The following is a 23963-nucleotide window of genomic DNA, read 5'->3' as shown; positions in this document are numbered from 1 at the left end:
TTGTATCACTTCTTAGCCTCGAGGCCCTCGACAACTTTTTGACACTTTCCTCATTTTCTAATTAAAGTATTTCTTGTTAAAATTACAAAATCAATAACCAGATAAGACATGCATAAAATTATACTAGAACTATTCTGTATTTCTTAATTTATGAAAAAAAAAAAACGTTTTATTACCGTATTAAAGACCACAAATTGTTATCTGAGGTAGGTGGTGGTTGTGACAGGTATTCATTGGTGTGCTTTGTAAAGACCACAAATAGTTAATGCTGATGCATGTTCTGTTTTTGAATGACAAACTAACAATCAATAACGTATTCAAGAGGAAAATTAGTAGGTATTAGAGCATCGTAACAACAAACCTTCAAAAACTGTAACATCAGCGTTACATCAAATTCCAAATTTTTCTTAAAACCTCACATTTTCTTCCACAATAACAAATCATCACAAACTGTCACATCATCACCTACCTTTAGGCTATGTGTAGTGAATGAGCTATAGAATGGGGCGTTTTGCGTCATGTGGCCCCCAATCAGCAATGAATAGGTTTTTGTTTTTGGGGTGTAATGGTGTTGTAGTATAACACACACACACACACACATATATATTACACACACAAAATATTAAATTAATAATATTCTCCACACAAAATCGCCGAACAAGAATTTGTCGCCCCCACCAAAATCGCCCATTTTGTAGCCCGAGGGGGCAGTGTTCACCACAAATTTCGCCTCAATTTTCTTGTTTTGTCGCCCCACTACAGGTGTCCTTACAATTAATAACTTTGTGAAATATCCCACATGCCAGTTTGTTTAAAGTTTGATAGTACAAACACAATTGAACAAACTTTTAGCTACAACAATGAAGTTTGCATCTCCTCAAGTTTGTAGGTGACACATGTATCCAAACCTAGTTATTTGTTTCTTTTTGTGGATGCTCTTATGCATTTTTGTGGGGTGTTCCTTCTTTGGTTTGAACTTTGAAGATTGAGGTCCACTTTGACAAGGAAGAAAAAGTGCAAACAAAGCTTGGGACTGTAAAAAAAATGCCCACCCTACTTCTGCTGAAGATCTAGATATCACAAACTGTTTCTTAAACTTCTAGAAAACAGACGTAGTAACAATTAAAATAACCTATTTGGGACGTTGCTGAAAAGGGTCAAACTAACCAATCTGAATCGGAAATTGGTCACTAGATTCAATCCCTCTTCCAAATCGCTGCATCAAATAGTAACAAATAACGTGTTTATGACAGTGAGAAAAAGGACAACCTAGCAAGCCCGAATCGCAATAGGCCACTAGAAAAATGACAACCTAACTTGTTTGCGCTACGTACTGGTATTGAACTTGTACTATTTAGGTTTTGATGCTTTTAGTGCCCGATACTGAATCCTAAAAGACTTTTGCCAGTGAACAATCGAAGACGTTCAGTTTTATTAATATTCTTTTTATAATATTATTAATTTTCTCAAATAAGTTGTGTTAGTTATGTTTTTAGTTCAAAAATATTTAGTTAACTATTTTAGTCAAATATTGTTGATGGATGTAAATAATGACGTGAACAATTGAAGTATAATTTGAAGGATTTAGGTATCAAGAGACAAATGTTTTAAAATTTGAACACTAACGACATATACCATGGATATTTATTATGAAATAGACAAAAATCGAAAAAAGTATAAATTGTGTGAACGAAATTAGTACAATATACCTTAAAAGACCAGAAACTTGTGCAATTCAGTTTTTTATAAAGATTAAATGGTCCCCTAATCAGGCTTCGATATATATACACGTTAGCAATTACACAAGCATTGGAAGTGATTGCATTCGACTTTATAATTGTTCAACTTCTCACCTAAAAAACTGTAGCTGTTTTGTCCACAAACGTCCACCTCTTCAATTTTTCAACATCATGTTTCCATCTGTATAAATTCATACCAACTCATAGACCTAAAATATATCTCATTAAGTCAAAAATGGCTACTAAAGAAGATATTGTTCATGTGTTCCTAGTTACGTTTCCAGCACAAGGCCATGTCAATCCCCTTCTCAGACTAGGCAAACTCCTAGCTTCCAAGGGAAAAATATTCTCGTCACATTCTCTACAACCAAATCCATCGGAAATAAAATGAAGGAAGCCGGAGCCGGGGTCTCAGGTGATCCAGCTCCTGTAGGGAACTGTGGTGGCATGATCTGGTTTGAATTCTTTGATGACGGATGCTCTGAAGACAACGATGATGAACGCTACGACCTTGACACGTACTTGCCTAAGCTTGAGGCTTACGGAAAGAAAGCACTCACTAGTATCATCAACCACCATGCAGAAAAAAGTCGTCCAGTCAAGTGTCTAATCAACAACCCCTTTGTGCCATGGGTTTCAGACTTAGCGGAAGAGCTAAACATCCCTTGTGCAATGCTTTGGGTGCAGTCATGCGCCTGCTTTTCATCGTATTATCATTACGCGAACTCGTTGGTTCCTTTTCCAAGTGAAGAACAACCAGACATCGATGTCCAGTTGCCAAACATGCCGCTACTCAAATCCGATGAGATTCCCAGCTTTCTACATCCTTCAACGCCTTACCCGTTTTTAAGAAGAGCCATTTTAGGGCAGTTCAAGAACCTAACAAAGAACTTCTGTGTATTAATGGAAACCTTTGAAGAACTAGAGGGCGATTTGATCAAGTACATGTCTCAAGTATGCCTGATTCGATCTGTGGGTCCGTTGTTTAAAAACCCTCTACTCGAAGCCAGCTCGAATATCTCTGGAGACCTGATAAAACCTGATGAGTGTCTTGATTGGCTCGACTCAAAGCCGCATTCATCGGTGGTTTATATATCGTTTGGAAGCATTGTGAGCTTGAGCCAAGAACAGGTGACTGAGTTGGCTTATGGTGTTTTAAATTCGGGCGTGTCGTTTCTATGGGTCATGAGGACGAATGTGACTTCTGTCGGGGAGTCTGGAAAGTTGCCTAAGGGATTCTTGGAGGAGGTGGGTGAGAAGGGGATGGTGGTCCAATGTAGCCCACAAGCACAAGTGTTGACTCACCCCGCGGTGTCGTGTTTTGTGACTCACTGTGGGTGGAACTCGACTATGGAGAGCGGTGTTCCGTTGGTGGCATTCCCCCAATGGGGGGATCAAGTGACTAATGCCAAATACTTGGTTGATGAATGGAAGGTTGGGATCAGGATGTGTAGGGGTGAGGCTGAGCAAAGGGTTATTGGAAGAAGGGAGGTGGAGGAGTGTTTGAGGGAGGCTACAACTGGTGAAAAGGCGGCGGAGATGAAGAGGAACGCGATGAAGTGGAAGAAAGCAGCGGAGGAGGCACTGGCAGAAGGTGGAACTTCTGATCGAAATATTCAAGAGTTTGTGGATGAGATTAGTAAGCTAACTATGTTTAAGAAATCAGGTTAAGCATGCCAACTAATGGCCCTGCTGATTTAACTTTTCACCGCACTGTGTTGATGTGAATTCGAGTGTTCAGTTTAGCATGTCATAGGGGATAATTTAATTCCCGTGGATCTTTCAACCGATTTATAGGTTTTGCATCACTCGGCCCTAAGCCTGATATAGTATCTATACTGCATTTAGCTAGACAGCTTTCCAAATCCTCTATGTTTTACACTAAACAGTTTCATATTAAGTTAATCGGATAAGGCGGAAAATACTATAAGATCGATAATATATTTCTCTGTGAATAATACAAAGTTCGAATTTCATTAACGTATTGAAACCACAAATAGTTAACGTTGTTGTGGATACATGTAGTGGTGTAGCTAGAAATTATTTTCCTAAAGGTCTGGAAATTTTTGAGAGACGGACGTTCGATTGTTTGTCACTAACGCTAAGAGTTTTTTGTGCGTTCTGATTAAGCGGTTCCGGTCGAGTCACATAATAAATATAGGAAAAATCAAATTATTTTTAATTAAAATGTGGGTTAAGGTTCGTTGTACACATTTTTACGTGTTCAATGTCCAAAAAATTTCTACAAGTGTGATGTACAAATAGGGGATTATGTAACACTAAAAAGCTACCCGTTCTCTAAAAACTGCCTACGGCCCTATTGACTAAAAATCATTATCGTATAAGTATTATGTGGTAATGTGGTGAGGCAAGTTGGAATTATTGGCACCCATGCTAACTAAAAGAGGACTCCCCGTCAACATTCGAAAATAATTTTAGAATCTTTTTACATAATATCCAGTAAATCCAATTTCCGTTAAGTTTTATGAATAGTTGTTGACACGTAGTGGGTTGTAATTAGAACATGCAGAAATGTCACTGAAGGTGATCAAGTTCACGGGATCTAAAGAGTAGTTGAGTACCTTGACCGCTTTACGGGTTTATAGTATATGAAAAGGACAAAACCAAATTTATCATGTGAAGGCCATGTACACCAACATGAGCTAATTAAATATTAGCTAAGTAGTGACATAATAATTTTGTCCTTCGTATTTAACATGCTCGATAGTTTTCACTATAATAAATTTGATGACATCAAGAAAGTGATTGAAATTTGAAAGTTAAAATTAACCTTTTGATCCACTTTCGTGGCCCGTGGGTTTGTCGATCTAGTTTTCTTGCATAAGTTAAAAACAATAAATTAATAAAGGGAAAATTCTCAAATAAGCGTTTATGAAAACGTTTTTCAGGTTTTAGATGTCATTTGCAAGAAATTCCCAAAATAGATATTATAATCTAGTCGTGACGAATAGTTTGTATAACCAATTAAAACTTGACACGTGTCTTTAAACTAACCATAACGAGCAGATTTACTAATCATTTACTCTTCACGACTAAATAAGTTTTATGTCTCGTAATCAACGGCCACGAGTAATTCATAAGTTCTTTAGTCGCGACGAGTAGATTGTAAAGTTAAACTAGTTGCGGCGAGTTAACTACTAATAAACTACTTGTGTAGGGAATGTAAACTAGGTAAACTAGTCGTCACGACTAAAGGACTTATGAATTACTCGTGGACGTTGATTACGAGGCATGAAACTTATTTAGTCGTGACGAATAAATGATTAGCGAACCTGCTCGTTACGATTAGTTTAAGGGCACATGACAAGTTTTAACTGGTTCTACAAACTACTCGTGTTTAATCATAAACTACTCGTCATGACTAGTTTATAATACCTATTTTGGGAATTTATTGCAAATGACACTTAAAACCTGAAAAACGTTTTCATAAACGCTTATTTTGGGAATTTTCCATTATTATTATTATTATTATTATTATCCCTAGTGGTTACAAACAATTAATTTCTTTTGTAAAAAATTTCAGCTAATGCTAATCATGCTTTACTATTTCTAATTGCATTTGTTATTAATCGATTTAATATATATCGATCATCTTTTCTTCATGAATCATTAACAAAATCGTTTTGTTAATTACTCTGGTACATATTATTTGATTTATGTCTCGTTTATTTAATCGAAGGAACCAACAATCCGAGTACTCCAGTATAGGTATCCTTCACTTTCGAATACAGGAACGGGTGTTGAAATAGTTGGTAGGGGATGTGTAGGGTTAGACATCAATACAGATGAATAAGAACACAAGCATCCAAGGTACATATTATTTGATTTCTGTCTCGTTTATGGTATGTGAAGTTGCAAACTCACATGACTTAAGAACAAAAAAGATAATATAGCCGAACGCTAGCATTCATAGCTTACTGATCAACAGCCACCTAAAAAGTACAATACATAGACTACAACTAACTTGTAGAGAGAGTCTCTTATTTATACTCAAGACTCGGTAAACACATGTACCACACATCCATGTAGCAATCCATCTGTTAAAAGTTCACATAAATTTTGAATTAGTTTCAAAGTAATTTTATATTATATAAATTCATTACAGCTTTAAAAGATGTGCATTTAAACAAATTAAAGTTAGTCCCCACAATGATGTTTATGTGGCAAGGACGTGAAAATTATTGTGAAGATATATGGATCAACCCCCCTGTACCATCAAATTATAAGCTACGTGCACTTTTGTACACCAATATTCAAAATCAAGTTTGTTCAGGATACGATGACCAAGAGCAAATGACTTCATTTACAAACATCTCAATATTCTTGTCCAATGAACCACCATCCATCACCGCTGCATGCGCCGCGGTCTTCAAACCGAACACATTCTTCCTAAACTCCTCCGATCTCGGCCCACTCATAACCTCTTCCACACATCTTCCCACTTCCTCCCCATCAATAACACCTTCTGAACTCTTCTTCAACTTCACGCCAACCTTCCAAACATCGGTCACAAGCTTAGCGTTTGTAGGCTGATCCGTCCACTGCGGACAAGCAATAACATGCACACCCGCAGTCACACTTTCAATCAACGAGTTCCAACCACAGTGACTCAAGAAACACCCGACTGATGGATGAGACAACACTTCTGTTTGTGGGTTCCAACTCACAATCAACCCTTGTTCCTTAATCTCCTCCAGAAACCCTAGTTCCGGCAGTTCTTGATTTTCTGGAAGCCTTATCACCCATAAAAATGGCCTTTTCGTGTTTTTAAGACCGGTCGCTATGCTCTCTATTGCTTTTTCAGACCAAAATAAGAGAGTTCCGAAAGATATATAAATAACTGAAGATGGTTTTTGTTTGTTTAACCATTCCATGCAATTATTATTGTTATTAGATTTGAAAAGATCAAAACTAACATCATCTTCCTTACCTAATAGTGTTGCTGGAACTATTGGTCCTACCGGCCAAAACACGTTTCCGGTATTGTTAATTGACACAATCACGTCTTTCTCGAGCTCCATGAATGAATTCCCCAGCACCCACTTTACCTTGTGCATGTTGTGGAACACTTTCTTAAGTATAGTATCAAAACTACGTAGTGTATTTGATGGAAGAACAAACGAAGGCAACTCTTCCGCGTGAAGAACGGGCAGTCCGGGCAATTTAACGCTTAAGTTCGGGTTACTTTCTGTTGGGAAATCATTGAGACGATTGTAATAATGATTGTATATTTGGTACAAGGTGGATGGTTGGATCCAGAGCAGGGCGTTGGGAACACCAACCTCAGCTGCCACATAAGATACCCACGGCACGAAAGGTGTATGGATGATGCATGCAAATTTAGTTGAGTGGGACCGGATTAAGGCCAAGAGGTTAACGGGTCCGAAATTGTTTAGGGTATCCATGTAATAATCCCTATTAGCACTTCGGTTGTAGTCTATTGGTAGACCGTCAGAGAAGAACTTGAGGTGAACCCCGCCGATGGAGGCGGGGGCCGACGATATGCCTTTTTTGGTGGTGGCGAGAGTGACATTGAGGCCTTTGGAAACAAGATTTTGCCTAGTCTTAGGATGGGGTTTTTGTGGCCTTGAGCCGAAAGAGTAACCAGAAGAACATTTACGTGCTGTTGTTGTTCACAAGAACCCATTTTTTAAGGTGGAGAAAGATTTGTGGTGATTGAGCAGAGGACGCGATTGGCATTTATAGACTGTCGTATAATGTTAGAAGTGTACAACTCAAATAGTTTGATGTCACTTTTCAAAGGCTAATTTGAAATTGACTTTGTTACCTATTTAAATTTGCTACAATTAATGTTGTCACTTGCTGTTGTAGTAGGAAATATTTTTCAGAATAGGATAAAACTTAATGGTGAAATGATTTTTTGGAGAGAGAAAACATCTATTAGGAAAGTAGAAGATTCGTCATTTGAAAGTAGGAGATTCGCACTTTTTCTTTTTATTATTTACTTTATTCTTTTTAGTATTTACTTATTTTCTAAATATATAATAACCTTTTATAAATAACCTTATTTAACAAATAAAAAGTTTATTTAACAAATAACGTTTTTAAATACGTTTTTTCTTTATGTTATTTATTAGTTTTCTAAATATCAGTATTTAAATAAATATAAAATTTAATATTAAAAAGATTTTTTCACCAATAAGTAAATATCAGTATTAAATCTTTTTCTTTGCAGTATTACACTTTCTAATGTTATGACCAGTTTCTAAATATCAGTGTTACAAATGGTGGATCTCATACTTTCCTAATACATGTTTTCTCTCTCCTACAAAACCATTTCACCATTAAGTTTTATCCTATTTTGAAAAAAATTCATTGTAGTAGACTTGGTGGTATCCAATTTTTTAATTTTTCATACGAGAACATTTTAGAGGCATAATTAGGGGTATCTTAGAGCGTACACAATGCCAACGATATCAAACGCGACACATAAATTAGTTGCTATTTGACTAATCAGCTTTCTATATTTCCTACAAAGATCTTATACCGTGCGTTGTGGTTTAAGCCATGACCAGAATTCATTCTTTAATATTATTTTATCTAGCGTTGATATCAATAGGCCACCTAAGCTTATTATGATTCAAATGAGCGAGAGAATTCAACGAGTTTTTTTTTTTTTATTATTTCATGTTTCGAAAATGTATCATCATCGTCATCGTCGTATTTAGTATATCCCACAATAGCAAAGCTATGGTAGGATCTGAGGAGGGTAAGATATAGACAGCCTTACCTCTACCCTTTAGGAATAGAGAGGCTGATTCCGATGATACCCTCGGCTCGATAGTAGTTTTGCATCAAGACTAACATAAGGCACATATGTCACACCTCCATCTTGGGCCTGTGAGTGCGACCAACAATTGGTACCATGTTTGTAAATATATCAGAGTTACGGTTTAATGCGGAAGACTTTATAAAACATGTGGAATTAAAGTTAATAAATATTTATAATACAAAATATGAGACACAAGTCTCATTAAGTTTACTTGTTTATAAGTTTTACAGAACCACCATTTGTTATAATTATGTTTAACAAAATATCCGAGCCATCGGATGCTTGAGCACTTCGTCTTCGCAAGCCTATTCTTGATTACCTGCAAAATGTTATAAAATACGTCAGCAACGAATGCCGGTGAATATGCCGACGCTAAAATATTTTTCTTTACTTAATCACCCCTCGGGACCACGTAAGGCTCGGCCCAACTTGGCTTAGGAATAATTAAGTTAAAACAATTTCATCATAAACTCGAGTCTCTACACTAGGTCACCCCAGCAAACACCGCAGCGTTCGACTTAGTTAAGTACCCGTATGTATACACATGGTCATTACTTCCCGCATGCGAGCGTGACTATAACCAAGTGTGGTGCGATGTGCCCACCGCGTTATTACCACATATGTAAGGATTCAGACAAACGTATACTACAGCCTGAGGGCTAGGCTTATACTCTTATTTATAATGTTTTTAGAGACACTTAGTTTCATGTAAAACTTTTCATATAACACGTTTGACTCGTTTGAAAACAAGTTTGTAAAAGTTGGAGCGTATTCACCTTTTCGATTTGGATCGGCTTCAAACACCTTCCGAGGGTTTTTCCCGTTGTTATCTCGCACATATAGTACGAGTATAACCTTTTGTTAATCGGATATACAATCCGGCTTAAGACCTTTAGTCTTGTTTTATAATCGCCACCTCGATTTACTTTAAAGCTTTAGTTTATAAAGTAAACTCTTTTCTTTTTAAACCTTTAGTTTAAAAATATCTTTCTTTCTTTTCTTATAAGATAACCTATAGATATCTTATTTTCTTTAAAACTCTATGTTTCTTCTTTCTTAAGAAACACATATATTTCTTTTCTTTATTATTTAAGAATAGTTATTATTGCTTAAATAATAATTTTATAACAAAGAATATATTCACACATATATTGTATCTTATTCATGTTTTCTTTATTTCTTTTCTTTGTTATATTTTCTTTTGTTTTATCGAGGTATCGAGTATTTCCTCGACTTTAGGTTTTAAGCCTTTTTAATATTTTATTATTATTTTATTTGGGCATTATGCCTACCTTTGTCGGCTTAACAAACCCTACACACTTGAGCAGTACTTCGTTGCCGCTTGGTTTCGATCAACACTTTTTCCTTCTTCACTTTCTCTTTGACGATACTTCTCCACACCTTGGCACGTTTTACGAGACACTTCAATACTCCTCCATACGTTAACTCTTATTCACGAGGCAATCTTCGGGGCGTCGAGATTATAACACCTTCTCCTTTTGAACGTCGTCGGGTGGTAGCAAGATTATCGAGGTAATGTGTACGGAAATTGAGATTCGTCGTGGCACGCTTTTCGATGGAATTCTAGAGAGAGAGTGATTCTTTTAGAGGGAGAAAAGTGAGCTGATTTGGTGTTGTGGGAATGAGAGGCCGATGGCCTCTATTTATAGGCAAAATTTTGGAGCCCGTCGCGATACGCGATGGCCTCCTTGGCTAGCCCGTCGCATATCGCGACGTAGGCTGCCTGAGTCACCACGTAAAACCTGCCACGTGGCGACACGTGGCAGGCGTTGTGCCGCGTGGCGGCACGTGGTAGACGCGTTGCCACGTGGCGACACACTGTGCCACCGTCTGCCATGTGGCACACGTGTCATGATGTGTCAGGAAGGTCATCGCGATACGCGATGACCTTGATCCTAAGGCCGTCGCGTATCGCCATGGGCGAAAGAATCAAAATTTTTATTTTAGTCCTTGGAGTTTGGAAATTGGCCGAAATGGTTCCTTAACTTTCAAATTTTGACATTTTTGGCTCGAAATTTCCGTGATGTTACAGCATAACACTCAACCATTGTGACACCGCCGATTGGTGCATGTACCCTTGTCTTTCGGCTATCAACACCACCACATGATGCCTGATTAACCTTTCGCCACTTTTAAAGTTATTTTCACGAGATTAGTAAAATAACGTCAAAATTAGGACAATTTCACTTTTTCCCACCCGAGGATTCACACATACATATATTATATATGTGCACCGCAAGCAGGACGATGAAAATGTATAATAACTATATAACTTAAAAGAAATAAAAAGAGTTAACTAAAAAGTATATAAACACAAATACATGACGACAACTACACATATAGAGTCCACGATGTATAATCTATGCCCATGAGATAAAGTAAAATACACGAGCGTTATCCCTTAAGTATCGTTAACCTTAATCTTATATCTTCATAAATTCCTATCTTATACCATGTTCTCAGAGAGATGCAACTCTAAAAAATATAAGCATTTGTAAACATATTTAATAGTAAATTATTATATATATATATATAATATAACTAGCTTTTGAACCCGCGTATTACACGAGATCTATCAAATAATACAAATAAATTAGATCCATTATTTTAATTGTGATTTTTAAAATACTTATAAATTAATTTAATGTAGATTTAATGAAAAAAAACAAACGGGTGGTTGACAAAAAATACTAAAATAGCATGGTTTTAATGGAAACTGTTTTGGTCAACAATCTAATAAGGATAACGTGACCAAATTTGTATAGTGAGGTCTAGTGCTAGTATAACAATGGTGAGTATATAAACGAAATAAGTATGAACACCGTGATTTGTTGCGAGGAAAAAACCTTGATCTTGATCAGATCGTCGGCAAAAAACCCCGGGTGATGACAAATCGTCTATCACCAATTTATTAATATCAAAGATGTGTTACAAATGGTGGAGTTTATAATCAAAGATTACAAATAATCTAAGTGTATGTGATCTGCCTTGAGTGTGTTTGCGATAGAGAGAGAGAGTTCGAGAATGTAAGCAGTGAGCGAATGAAAGTGTGTGTGTATCTAGCTTTGATCATAACCTTAGTATATAATAAGAAAATTATATATATATATTAAAACACAACCTTCTTATGCATCAACTGTTGTACTCTTGGCTGATATAGTTGTACAAATTTCTTAAGCTTTGTATGATGACACCTGGATCAGAAGAAGCTGAGTCACGAGTGTTTGATTATTCGTAGTGGAGTCATGACTCATGAGGGACTCTCTCTCTCTCACTTGCATCTCAATTCCAACCGTCACATATACATCGTTGTGTTTCTTCTTTATCAACGGATCTTTTTCGTCCACAATCGTCTTCAATCTCTGTAACCACCATGGTCATCACCACCGTCGTGTTCAACATCCCATCTACCGTTGCCGGGTTCCATTTGGAAACCCTAGGTGGCGGAGGTGGTCCGATGTCGTCACCACCATCTATGTTGCCGGGTTCCATTTGGAAACCCCTAGGTGGCGGTGGTGGTCCGATGGCGACTGCCGGTGGTGACGGTGAGGATCCGGGGGTGGTGGCGTGATACGGTCAAAAGGGTGAGGGAGGAGGCTGACCTACTATGACCGCTTCCTTTACGATAAGTTTGCTTCGGTGAGCAGTTAAGGTTTACAAATTGTGTATTAATTTCGTTGTTTTGCTTACGTATGGTTGGATTATTTGTTTTCCTGGTTTATCGTGTGATAAATGCAATTTTTGCGTGTCTTGAAATGTCTTGGAGTTTTTCTGATTAGAGGCTGTAATGATGATATTATACTTATTGTAGTGGCGGTTTTTGGGTGTTTATGGCTTGAATCGTGTTCAAGGTTGTGATCGGATTCGTTGTTGCAGATATGATGTGGTGGATTGGGTGTTCACGTCTAACCTACTCCTGGCAGGTTATGTATGGAAACCTAGGGAGTGGTGGTGGTTCACTGGTGTTTGCCGGTGGGGAGTCTCTTGACTCACTACTACACAAAGGGGCAAAAGCGACCGAAATTTGCGACCAACCAAAATGGTCGCAAATTAGCGACCGTATTAGCGACCAAATCAACAGTGGTTGCAAATTTACCGACCAAAACAAAATCGGTCACAAAATCAGCGACCAAAACAAAACCGGTCATAAAATTAATGACCGAACATTTTCGGTCGTTAATCGGTTGCAGTTGTAGCGACCGAAATTGTTTTCGGTTGCAAATATGGTTGCTAATTTTAAAAAAAAAAAAAAATATAAAATATAAATATGTTCAGTCGCAAAAATGGTTGCAAACTTTTTCGACCAAATTGTTTCGGTCGCAAAATCAGTTATTTGAACAAGATCGGCCGCAAAATTAGCGACCGAAGATTTTCGGTCATTAAACGGGTGTTGCGACCGAAATGTTTCAGTTGTAAATATGGTCGCGGTTGTAAAGAATAACAAAATCGAAGTTTATTTGGTCGCAAAAATGGTTGCAAATGTTCACTCCGAATTAATTGGTCGCAAAATTAGCGACAAAAGCAAGATAGGCCGCTTACCCAACTCTCTATTGTAATTGGATCATTTTATTTAATATTAAGTTGATTTGATATATATATATATATATATATACATATATATATATATATATATATATATATAAATATATATATATAATACACCCAATTGAGTTAAGGTAATCAGTCAAAAATCCCCGAGACCCACCATGTCTTTTTTATTTCTTTGGGATTAAAGCAACCCCAACTAAACGAAGAACCCCGGTGTTGCGACGGCCTGCTGGTGCAGTCAGCAAAAAAAATTACATTTTCAACGTCCAAATATAACAAACTTATATTAAAGAAAAAAAACATAACCCGCTAGTTGCGGCCTGTGAACGACGTGAATTCGGTCAATATTGACATTAATGAAAAAACCGTGCACTGCGGCCGAGAACGGGCCGGTACAGACGTTGTAGACACTAAATCATCAAACACAAAATGTCTTAAATAAAAAAAATAAACATAAAAAGAAAAAAATATTAAATGGCTAATTTGGTGTTGCCAAGTGGACCAATTCGATACCAGAACTAAAATAATAAAAAACTTGTATAGTTTTTAATAAAAAAAAAGTGACATGTTTAAAACGACATTTATATGGTGGGTAAAACTCGGGCGTTATAGTGGCAACATATTTAAAACAACGTTTACTTAATCGGTAAAACGTAGGCGTTGTGGCGGTGCTCTATTCTCATTTAATCGGTTATGTTTGTTACATCACATGAATTTTTAAAAAAAAATACATATTAAAAAGGGGGAGAAAAGAGAAAATTAATTGCAATATGCAAAAAATGTTTATTGTGAACGACCTAGTATATACAACTGGACCCATTTAAAATAAACAAGTAAAAAAACATATCATAAAATCGTGAATGACCAAGACTCGAACATGCACAGCAGAAGGCAGTCGAAAAAACCTTGCGACTTACAACCACCACCATCGCACCAGCCACCACATGCGTCACTAGCATACAAATTCAGTTGAGTTGGTTAAATACTAAAATAAGATATTCTGAAGAAGACTTGTTGCACCGACGTTTTGCTAATAATAATAATAATAAACAAAACGACAGAATATAGCAATCCCTTTTCTTCCCGTTATCTGAATCAACGAACACACCTAAAATTTGAAAATTTCAAGCCTCATCTGACCCTAAACCTCAAATCGATCTTACTATAGCCCTCCTAACACCGGTGAGTCATCTGATCCTGCTTAAATCACGTTGACTCGTCGCCCGTATTCTGAATCAGCTGAGTGACGTGTTCATCTGATTGTTCCTAACTTACAAATCAACAACTTCTAGTCGTTTAAGATTTTGGACGCAACCCCACTGAATACTAAACAAAATATGGTTAGTGTTTTTTAGTCAGTATCGATCAATCATGTTATTTGGAAAGATAATGAATTATGTGTTAGCAATTTTACATTTAGTCAGTAACCTACATTCTGTAATGGATTCGGTATTCCTGTGGATTACCGGTACCTATACCCAGGGCCGGCCCAACGGTATAGATAACCCAAGCAAGGGCTTTCGGCCACCTGTTTTCTGAGGCCCTTAATATTTTAAAAAGAGTCAATTGGGCTTTAATTTTGGGTTGTGAATTAACACATATGTTTGGGCTATGCGGATGGAAATAATAATAGCGTACGTTAGGCCTGACATATCGTGTATACCCGTACACGATAAGACACGAACACGAAATGGGTATACCTATACACGACACGAAAACTTATCGTGTACCTGTAACCCAAACATGAACACAAACCTGTTAATACCTGGTATACATGATAATACACGATAGTACATGGTAATAGCTGTTTAGAAACACATATTTGACAACCTTTTAGCGAAACAAAAGTCGAAGAAAGTTCATAAAAGTCTTAATATAAAATATCAAAGTCGACGGGTGGAGGCCGGAGAGAGTATGGCCACGACGGGTGATGGCCAGCATGAGAGGGAAGGTCGGCGAAGGATTTCAGGTGATGGCCGGCGTGAGAGGAAGGATGGATGTTGAGACTTGAAAGACAGACGACTGTAAGAAACTAAGAATGAATTAGGGTTAGAGATAAATGGATAATGGGATATAATATAAGTTATAACTATATATTATATATATATATATATATATATATTTAATTTTATAAATAACTAGGTATTAACAGGTACCTAACAGGTAAACAGGTATTATACATGTTTAGACACGAAAATTAACAGGTAATTTCGTGTCTACCTGTTTATTACACGAAACCTGTTAAGGTCTTACCTGTTACCTGTTAAAGTCGTGTAGGTACGTGTCGTATATTCGTGTCTCGTGTATAAATTGCCAGCCCTAGTGTACGTTCAACAGTTCATCTCATAGGAAATTATATTGCTTTTTTTATTTTTGGGATATGACTATTAACAAATAAGAATAAATTCAAATTATATTTCAAAGTATTTGAATATATCCGTTCACAATCAACATGCAAAATCATCATTTCTATTTTAGGAGTTTGTTTTCACCTTAATTTTTAAATGCTCATTTGTAGGTGTATCATACCATAGATAAGTCTTAGCCTTTATATTCTTATATATGTATTATACATATCTATGGTAAATAATAACTTTATTTTCAAACTATTACATTTGCATATGGAATCTGTTATTGTGAGTTATGACAAATCGTAATTTTGCAATTTATTAGCAATTTTAAACGGTTAAGGATCCAATCAATTTTTTCTACTTGCACACACAAGCTTATAGGGTACCAAAAATAACATTCTTTTGCAAGCCAGGTAAATAACAAAACTAAGTAAAAAAAGGAGGCCCCGATTTTCAATTTAGCTTTAGGCCTCCAAAAAGGTTGGGCCGGCCCTGCCTATACTGCCCAGGGCAGAAATGGATTGCATTCTAAAACATGAGCCGGTATTGGTACCGGTACCACCTAGTGCCGAAACGGATTGCATCCTAAAACAAGAATCGGTACCGATTTAAATCGGTCGGGATGGTAATGTATGGTGTTGGGAACTATTTGCTCATCCTTATAATTATCTATAGAGTTAATGGCCATTTTCGTCCCTGTGGTTTGCTACTTTCGCCACTTCAGTCCAAAATTTTTAATTTTGTCAATTTAGTCCTCATAGTTTTAAATTTTAGCCAATTACGTCCCATCCGTCTAACGGCATCCAGCTATGCCGTTAGTTTAAGGGTATTTTTGTCTTTCTCCTTTTAATTTTGAGTTAATGGTCATTTTGGTCCCTGTGGTTTGATATCTTTGCCAATTCAGTCCAAAGTTTGAAAATTTGTCAATTTAATGTTCAGTTTAATTCAGTTTTTTTTTATTTTTTATGTTTTTTGTTTATAACCCTAAAGAGCGTAATTCAAGCCCAAAACCATTGAGCAACCTCAAATACTGGTATGCATTTACTCTGTTGATAACAGTAATCATACCCCCCCCCCCTTATATTTAGTTTCTAGACATTTCCTAAAATCTTCTCCATGGTGGAATTCAATGGTAAAGTGGTCAAGGTAATTCCCTGAAATCGAATTATACACAAAAAACTAAAAATTGTTTTGTTGATTAATGTATAATAGTTGATTACGACCCAGATTTTCGTTATGATATGTTAATCTCTAAACCCTAAATATTATGCATTCATCAAAGAAACGATTTTTAGTTTTTTCCGTACAATTCGGTTTCACGGAATTGCTTTGACCACTTTACCATTGAATTCCACCATGGGGGAGAGTTTAGGAACCGTCTAGAAACTAAATACGAGAGGAGGGGGTATGATTACTGCTGTCGACAGAGTAAATGCAGACTTGTTTTGGGCTTGGATAATGCTCTCTAGGGTTATAGAAAAAAACTGACTTAAATTGACAAAATTTCAAACTTTGGACTGAATTGGCAAAAGTATCAAACCACAGGGACGAAAATGACCAATAACTCAAAATAAAAAGGAGAAAGACAAAAATACCCTTAAGCTAACGGCATAGCTGGATGCCGTTAGACGGATAGGATGTAAATGGCTAATATTTAAAACTATGAGGACTAAATTGACAAAAATACAAATTTTGGACTGAAGTGGCGAAAGTAGCAAACCACAGGGATATACTAAAAGAGATTGCTGGCGCCACAGAATGGAGTTATGCATATTTTTTATATATGTTTAATTTAATGTAGGATTATTGGTCGGTTGCATGTTTTCTTGTGTAATTTGTTGTTCAGATCCTCTGTTTCGCTTTCTAATCATCAATTTTAGATTCAGGTACGTATGTTATAACATTTTAATTAATTTTGCCCTTTGTGTTCGATGTGTTATCTGTAGTTAGGGCTTGTTTACATTTGATTTTTCTTTTGTAGTTAGGGCTATTTCTCTTAAGAATGTAGTGGTTTGATTTCATTTTTATGGTTAGGGATTTATTTAGTGGTAGGATTTAGTTAAACTGAAGGATGGTTTTTTGTTTATTTTTTGTTGCAGTTGCTTTTTGGTTGTAGGATTTGGAACTACAAGCCTTTTTGGTAGGGCTGTAAACAAGCGAGCTACTCGAGATCAGCTCGTGAAAAATCTCGATTGAACTTAGCTTAATCGAGCCTGAGCTCGAGCCTAAAAGTAAGCTCGTTTAATAAACGAGCCCAAGCCAAGCTCGAGCTCCATATAAGTTAAACGAGCCAAGCTCGAGGGCCCGGTTCGGCTAGTTTGCACCCCGAATTTTTGGTGCCTTGTAGACAAAATTAGTTTGTTGTTTCGTGTGAGTTACCTAGTATTGCAGATAGGTTTAATACACCGACCCTTTATATGTGTCATGCCAGTAGCTTAGTTCTAGTAAGTGACATTAAATTTTGTGGCTGTCATAATGCAATCCTTCATGCCTGCACTTTTGTAGGTAATTAGATATATGTTGATACATACTCTTGTTATATTTGGTCAATTTTGTTACATTTTGGTCTAACCTGTTGCTCATTCATATTGTTGAGTGTAGTTGATTGTTAGGTGGTTGATGTTTGGTTATAGGACTTTCAAGTGTAACATTTAATTTTGACACGTTTAAGACAATTGTTACTACATACTGCAAACAGGTTAATTTTGACACGTTTAAGACAATTGTTACTGCATACTCGCCCATCAAATGATGTTAATCGACCTGAGTCGTCTCGAAAAAGAGGACATGTCTTCAATTTCTGATGTCTATGCAGCTTACGCCTCTGGTTTGGAAGCTATTGATGTTCGCACGACTATGCATGTATCAGACACAAAAAAAAGTTTTGGCCCGACGCAACGCGTCGGGTAAAAGTCTAGTTAAATACCAACTCCACAATATCATGGAGGATGTTTTATAGATGATCACAGCTTGAAACTCATAAAAATTGTGAGTTGTTTCAGGTTATATTACATCTAATGGGTTAACAGTTATAAAAAATAATAGTTTCATTTATAAGTCATTTTATTAAAACAAAATGACTGAAATATATGGAAACTCATCAAATGGGTTTCATTTATAAGTCACTTTATTAAAACAAACTTAGATTTTATTTATAACGAAACCCGTAGAGGTGGGCATATATCGGTTAACCGAACCGATCTGAAAATCGAACCGAAACCGAACCAGTTTGAAACCGTTTATGCAGAAACCGGTTTGAAACGAACCGGTTGAAACCGTAGGTTCGGAACCAGTTTGTAATTTTCTTCACCAAGACCGGTTCCAACCTGATTAACCGAACCGAAACCGGCCAAAACCGATCAAAAACTGGTCAAAATCCGAACCGAAACCGATCAAACCCAAACCGAAACCGATCATACGTAGTCAATAAACCTGTTTCAACTCGAACCAAAACCATAATAAAACGGTTTTGACTTTTGTTGACCAAACCGATTTTGAGTTTTAAACCGATTTGTGCACCTCTAGAAACCCATCAAATGGGTATTTATGCTTATTACATAATGTATTCTTAGAACGCTTTTTAATTGATTGGGATGACTTTGAAATTCAGGGCTTACATTGACTTTATTATATATGACGTGGTATACTGATCGAGAATGGATGTATAAAAGAACAACCAGTGATGGATTTATCAATAAGGAATATTGTGACAATGTGAAGTTGTTTCTCGACTTTGCCTATTCTAATGAAGAAGCACTTGATAAAAGGGTAACTAAGCATGGAATATTGTGACATTAGATGTCCATGTTTTAAATGCCAAAATGTCTTCTACTTATGTAGATCAACTGTTCATGAACACTTGCTTAAGAATGGATTCTTGAGTAACTATACAAAATGGCATGCACATGGCGAATCTTCTATCCAGGTAGCACAATCTTCTACTACAATGGAAGTTGATGATGATGATGGTTATAGACGCATGGTGTTGGATAGCATGCAACCATCTGATTATAATTCTACACATAACCCAAATCTAGACTCAAACAGCGGGACAGAACACGTACCGAATCCCGAAGCAAAGAGATTCTATGACATGTTAGAAGCCGCTGACGAACCTCTATGGGAGGGAATGAAAACCACAAATTGTTCAAAGTTAGAAGCTGCCACAAAGTTTTTGAATTGGAAATCAACGTTCAATGTATCCACTCCGTCTTACAACCATATTATTTCCATGGTTAAAGCAATGATGCCTAAAGATAATAAGCTCCCGGGAAGCTTTTATAATACAAAAAAAATTCTTGAAAAGCTTAGTCTTCCTAAAGAACGAATCGATGTTTGCAAAAAACATTGCATGTTATTCTATAATCATGACAAGACACTGACACGATGTAAATATTGTGGGGAATCTCGTTACAAGAGTGGCCAAAATAAGGTATCTAATTTGGTAATGACGTACATGCCTATTGGTCCTAGACTTAAAAGGTTATATATGTCTACAAAAACGGCTAAAGATATGACTTGGCACCATGACCACAAAACTAAGGATGGAAGCATGGCGCATCCAAGTGAAAGTAAGGCTTGGAAGCATTTTGACTTGAATAATCCTGACTTTGCGAATGAGATTCGAAATGTTCGTCTTGGGTTATGCACCGACGGCTTTAATCCAAATAACTCGAACTCGAATCCTTACTCACTATGGCCTGTTTTTCTTACAATCTATAACTTGCCTCCTTGGATGAGTTTGAAAGATTCATTTATTAATTTAAGTTTAGTTATTCCTGGAAGAAAGAGTCCGAGTCAAAACGTGGATATGTTTTTAAGACCATTGATAGACTAGTTGAAACAACTTTAAGAGGAAGGAATTGAAGTTTATGATGCTTACCGTAGAGAAAATTTTATGATGAAAGTCATCCTTTTATGGACCGTCAGTGATTTCCCTACCTATGCAATGTTATCAGGTTGGAGCACGCATGGAAATTTAGCTTGCCCACATTGTATGGGAGACACGGAAGCCTTTCGGTTACATGCTGGAGGTAAATCATGTTGGTTTGACTGCCATAGAAGATTTCTACCTCCATCACACCCATTTCGTAAGGATAAAAAGGGATTTCGGGCTAAGAAATCGGTACCGTCATCATTAGGACCTCCACCAAAGTTAACTGGTTGGGATTTATACGAACAGGTGTTTGACATTTCAATTGTCTATGAAGGTGAAGAGGTAGGTCCCAGCAGAGCCCAGTTGGACCCGCAAGACTCACCTTGAAAAGGGACGTCTGCGCAAAGACCAACTGGATCCGCAGGACCCACCATGCTCAGAGAGATGAAGACCTTACGCGCAGTACGCCGGCTGTTCCCGCAGGAAAAGCCTCCCAATGGTGAAGTAGCCCGCCTGTTCCCGCAGCTGCGGATACAAGCCATCAGGGAAGGCTACCCGCACTAATAGCAAGGCTACACGCACAAGGCACTAACTCTCAATAATTCAGTAATGTCACCTGAAGAAGGAATGAGCAAGCCGGGAATACTCCCGCCCAAAGCCGGGAATACTCCCGCCCAAATGAGCCAGTCCGTACGCTACTGGAGGACCTTTTGTACTGTACCTGCCAAGGTATGGACAAAAGATCTGACCAAAGCAGCGACAGCTCACTGACAACAGTACGACGAGAAGCACGCTCTAGTACTTAAAGTCACTGTCAGCCGCTGCCTACTCACCAACCCTCACTGTGGCACGTGCGTAGCCTGCAGTTGGTGGAAAAGGAATAGTGCACAGCCGGCCATGTCACTATCAGCCGCTGCCTACCCACCAACCACCTGGCACGTGCGTAGCCCACAGTTGGTAGAACAGGAATATTATACAGCCGGCTGTACCTGCTTGGAAACCTACCTTCGGCTATAAATACTCCAACACCTTGGAACGGTATTATCATCTTATATCTTCATATATTATCTGATATCTGCTCTAGCTATTTCTCTTAATATACACTTATATTCAAGAGCAATCTAGTCCGATTCTCACGCCGGAGGGTGGTCACAAGGAGGTACCCCCCCCCTTCTCAGTGACGAGCTCACGGTGTCTGTTTTGCAGGTCATCAGAAGAACAACCATCTTTGCCGGACCTGACCCTCGTGGGAAACATCTACTTAACCCCCAGATTATCCGTAATCTGCCGGGGTCACTTAGTGTTTCTTCATTGGCACCATCCGTGCATAAAAGCTAGAACTAATTCTTTTTCAGTTTTTTCAAAACTTCTGGAAAGATGGTTAACGTTACTCCGGTCCCAGGGCCAGCGAGTGACCAAGAAACCCCGGTAACTAAAACCTCAGCTACTGGGGGGAATACCGGCGAGTACACACATTTTACGAACACTACCCCGGTTACCCAAGCCGGGGCAAGTGCAGTAAATTTTACGAACACTACCCCGGTTACCCGAGCCGGGGCAAGTGCAGTAAACAATCCTTCACTGGGATTCATTGATACCCAGTTGGAGAAACAACAAACGAGGCTCCCCCGCCAAACACTTGATCAAGTTAAAGCGTGGGCAGAAGCACGTCAGAAAGAAATCCAAGCTGAGTTGGATGAACGTTTACGTTCACTCCAACAGGCTAATGACGAGTTCGGAAACACTCAATAGCTCAACATGAGTAATGAGTGCGAGTATGAGGAAGATTGGGAAGAATCTGACAGTGACGCAAACCCGCGCCATAGGGCGAAAGGGAAGCGTAAACAAGCGGACTTCCAACCGAGAAGGAATTTTGGAGAAACCTTCATACCAAAAAACACGGGTGGAAGCCCACGTGACTTCTCTAAAACCTTCAGATCAACTGTTGCAAATGCGGGAACGTCCAAATTTGCAAGGGACATTGCAGAAGCAATTGCCCCGAGAAGTGCCAAACAAATGTCCAATATAGGCACATATGATGGTATATCTGACCTAGACGATCATTTGAACAGATTCATAGCGGGGGCAACCGTCAGCAATTGGACGGAACCCACGTGGTGTTACATGTTCCAAATGACGCTGGCTGGGGCAGCCAGAGCGTGGTTTGATCGTCTACCGGTCCACCACATCTACGATTGGGCAGACTTCCAACAGAAGTTCAGCCAACACTTCAGTCAATAAAGAAAGTATACCGAAGAGCAATGGACGATCCTCACCTGCATCTGAGAGGAAGATGAGTCTTTGCTAGACTTCATCACGCGCTTCAATTCAAAGAAGCTAAGTCTGGGCACTATTAGCGAAGATCTTGTTCGCGCCGCCTTCATCCAGGGCGCGAAAGACCCAGAGCTCATCCGCACCTTGACGGGTAAAGATGGCATGCAATCCACGTGGGATGTCATCATGACAGCAGCTAAACGCTTCGCGGAAACGGAAAAACAACTGGGTAGAGATCTTCCCCGGAGCACAAACCTCTACACACAGAGGACAAGAGAAAACAACGTCCTTACCGCCCGACAAAACAAAAAGAGGAAGCTTGGTATTTGGCAGTCAAGGGTAAACTTTGACACCTCATCCGGCTCGCACCCTCGGTTAGGCGGAAGGGACAACATGCAGCCGTCGAACCGGAACTCTAGATGGACGCCGCTCACCAAAAGCATCACCGAAATATTTGCCACCGAGAGGCTCCCATGGCCAAAGGCTCCAATAGTCCGACAGCGTCACAACGCTGATCAGAGCAAGTCCTGTGACTTCCACGGGACAAAAGGTCACACCACTGAGGAATGCATATCCTTGAGAGACATCGTCGAGACATTCGTCAGAGATGGGGAACTCGCACACCTCGTGGCGTAATGAATGCTGAGCAGGCTAACGCGTGTAGAACCCCAGTTGGGGAAAACACGGATGAAACTGCAGCTTCAATGTTGGAGACTACATACTGCGTAAACAACGAGATTCCGAACCAAGTGCATATCGGCTCGAAAGGCTCGATGACACACTCATCCCAAGAACATGGAATGGAGCTCAATTACACAGGCCGCATGTAGATCAATTCCAAATTTGTAAAGAAAATGCCTAGAGCCACTTCTAATGGAAATGATTCTCCAAATCACATTGACGCTGATGTTCTTACATTTATACTTATAAACTTTCCACACTGATATGCCGGTATTCACCGCATAAATAAGTGGGGAAGTAAGTCGTTGCGTGTGGACGGCGGCAAAACCCGCATAAACACAAAGAACGGCAAAAATTTTTAAGAGATGAGGACAACCTTCACGCAGGTCAGTTATAGTTAAAGTTTGGTCATCCCACTAAATGAAAGTAACGGTCCTACCCGCACAATCATGATAGAGGAAACTGAACATTAACCTATTGACAACCGCGCGTCGAGAGGTTTAACTTATTCAAAACACTGATATGCCGGTATTCACCGCATAAATAAGTGGGGAAGTCGTTGCGTGTGGACGGCGGCAAAACTCGCATAAACACAAAAAACGGCAAACCTTCACGCAGGTCAGTTATAGGTGAAGATTGGTCATCCCACTAAATGAAAG

The 23963-nt window shown here is 38.4% G+C and overlaps 2 pseudogenes; one reads left to right on the top strand and one right to left on the bottom strand.

Annotated features, from left to right (window-relative positions):
* The first annotated feature begins 1949 nt into the window (after nt 1-1949).
* LOC143599110 (gallate 1-beta-glucosyltransferase 84A23 pseudogene) lies at nt 1950-3410 on the top strand (annotated as a pseudogene).
* Nucleotides 3411-6019: 2609 nt separating this feature from the next.
* LOC143599109 (UDP-glycosyltransferase 84B2 pseudogene) lies at nt 6020-7407 on the bottom strand (annotated as a pseudogene).
* Nucleotides 7408-23963: the final 16556 nt, after the last annotated feature.

This window comes from Bidens hawaiensis, unplaced genomic scaffold (assembly GCF_021521415.1).
Source record: "Bidens hawaiensis isolate Kalapana, Puna unplaced genomic scaffold, B.hawaiensis_p1.1 tig00051515_1, whole genome shotgun sequence".
In the NCBI taxonomy this organism is placed as follows: domain Eukaryota; kingdom Viridiplantae; phylum Streptophyta; class Magnoliopsida; order Asterales; family Asteraceae; genus Bidens; species Bidens hawaiensis.
This window is presented reverse-complemented; position numbering and strand designations above follow the sequence as displayed.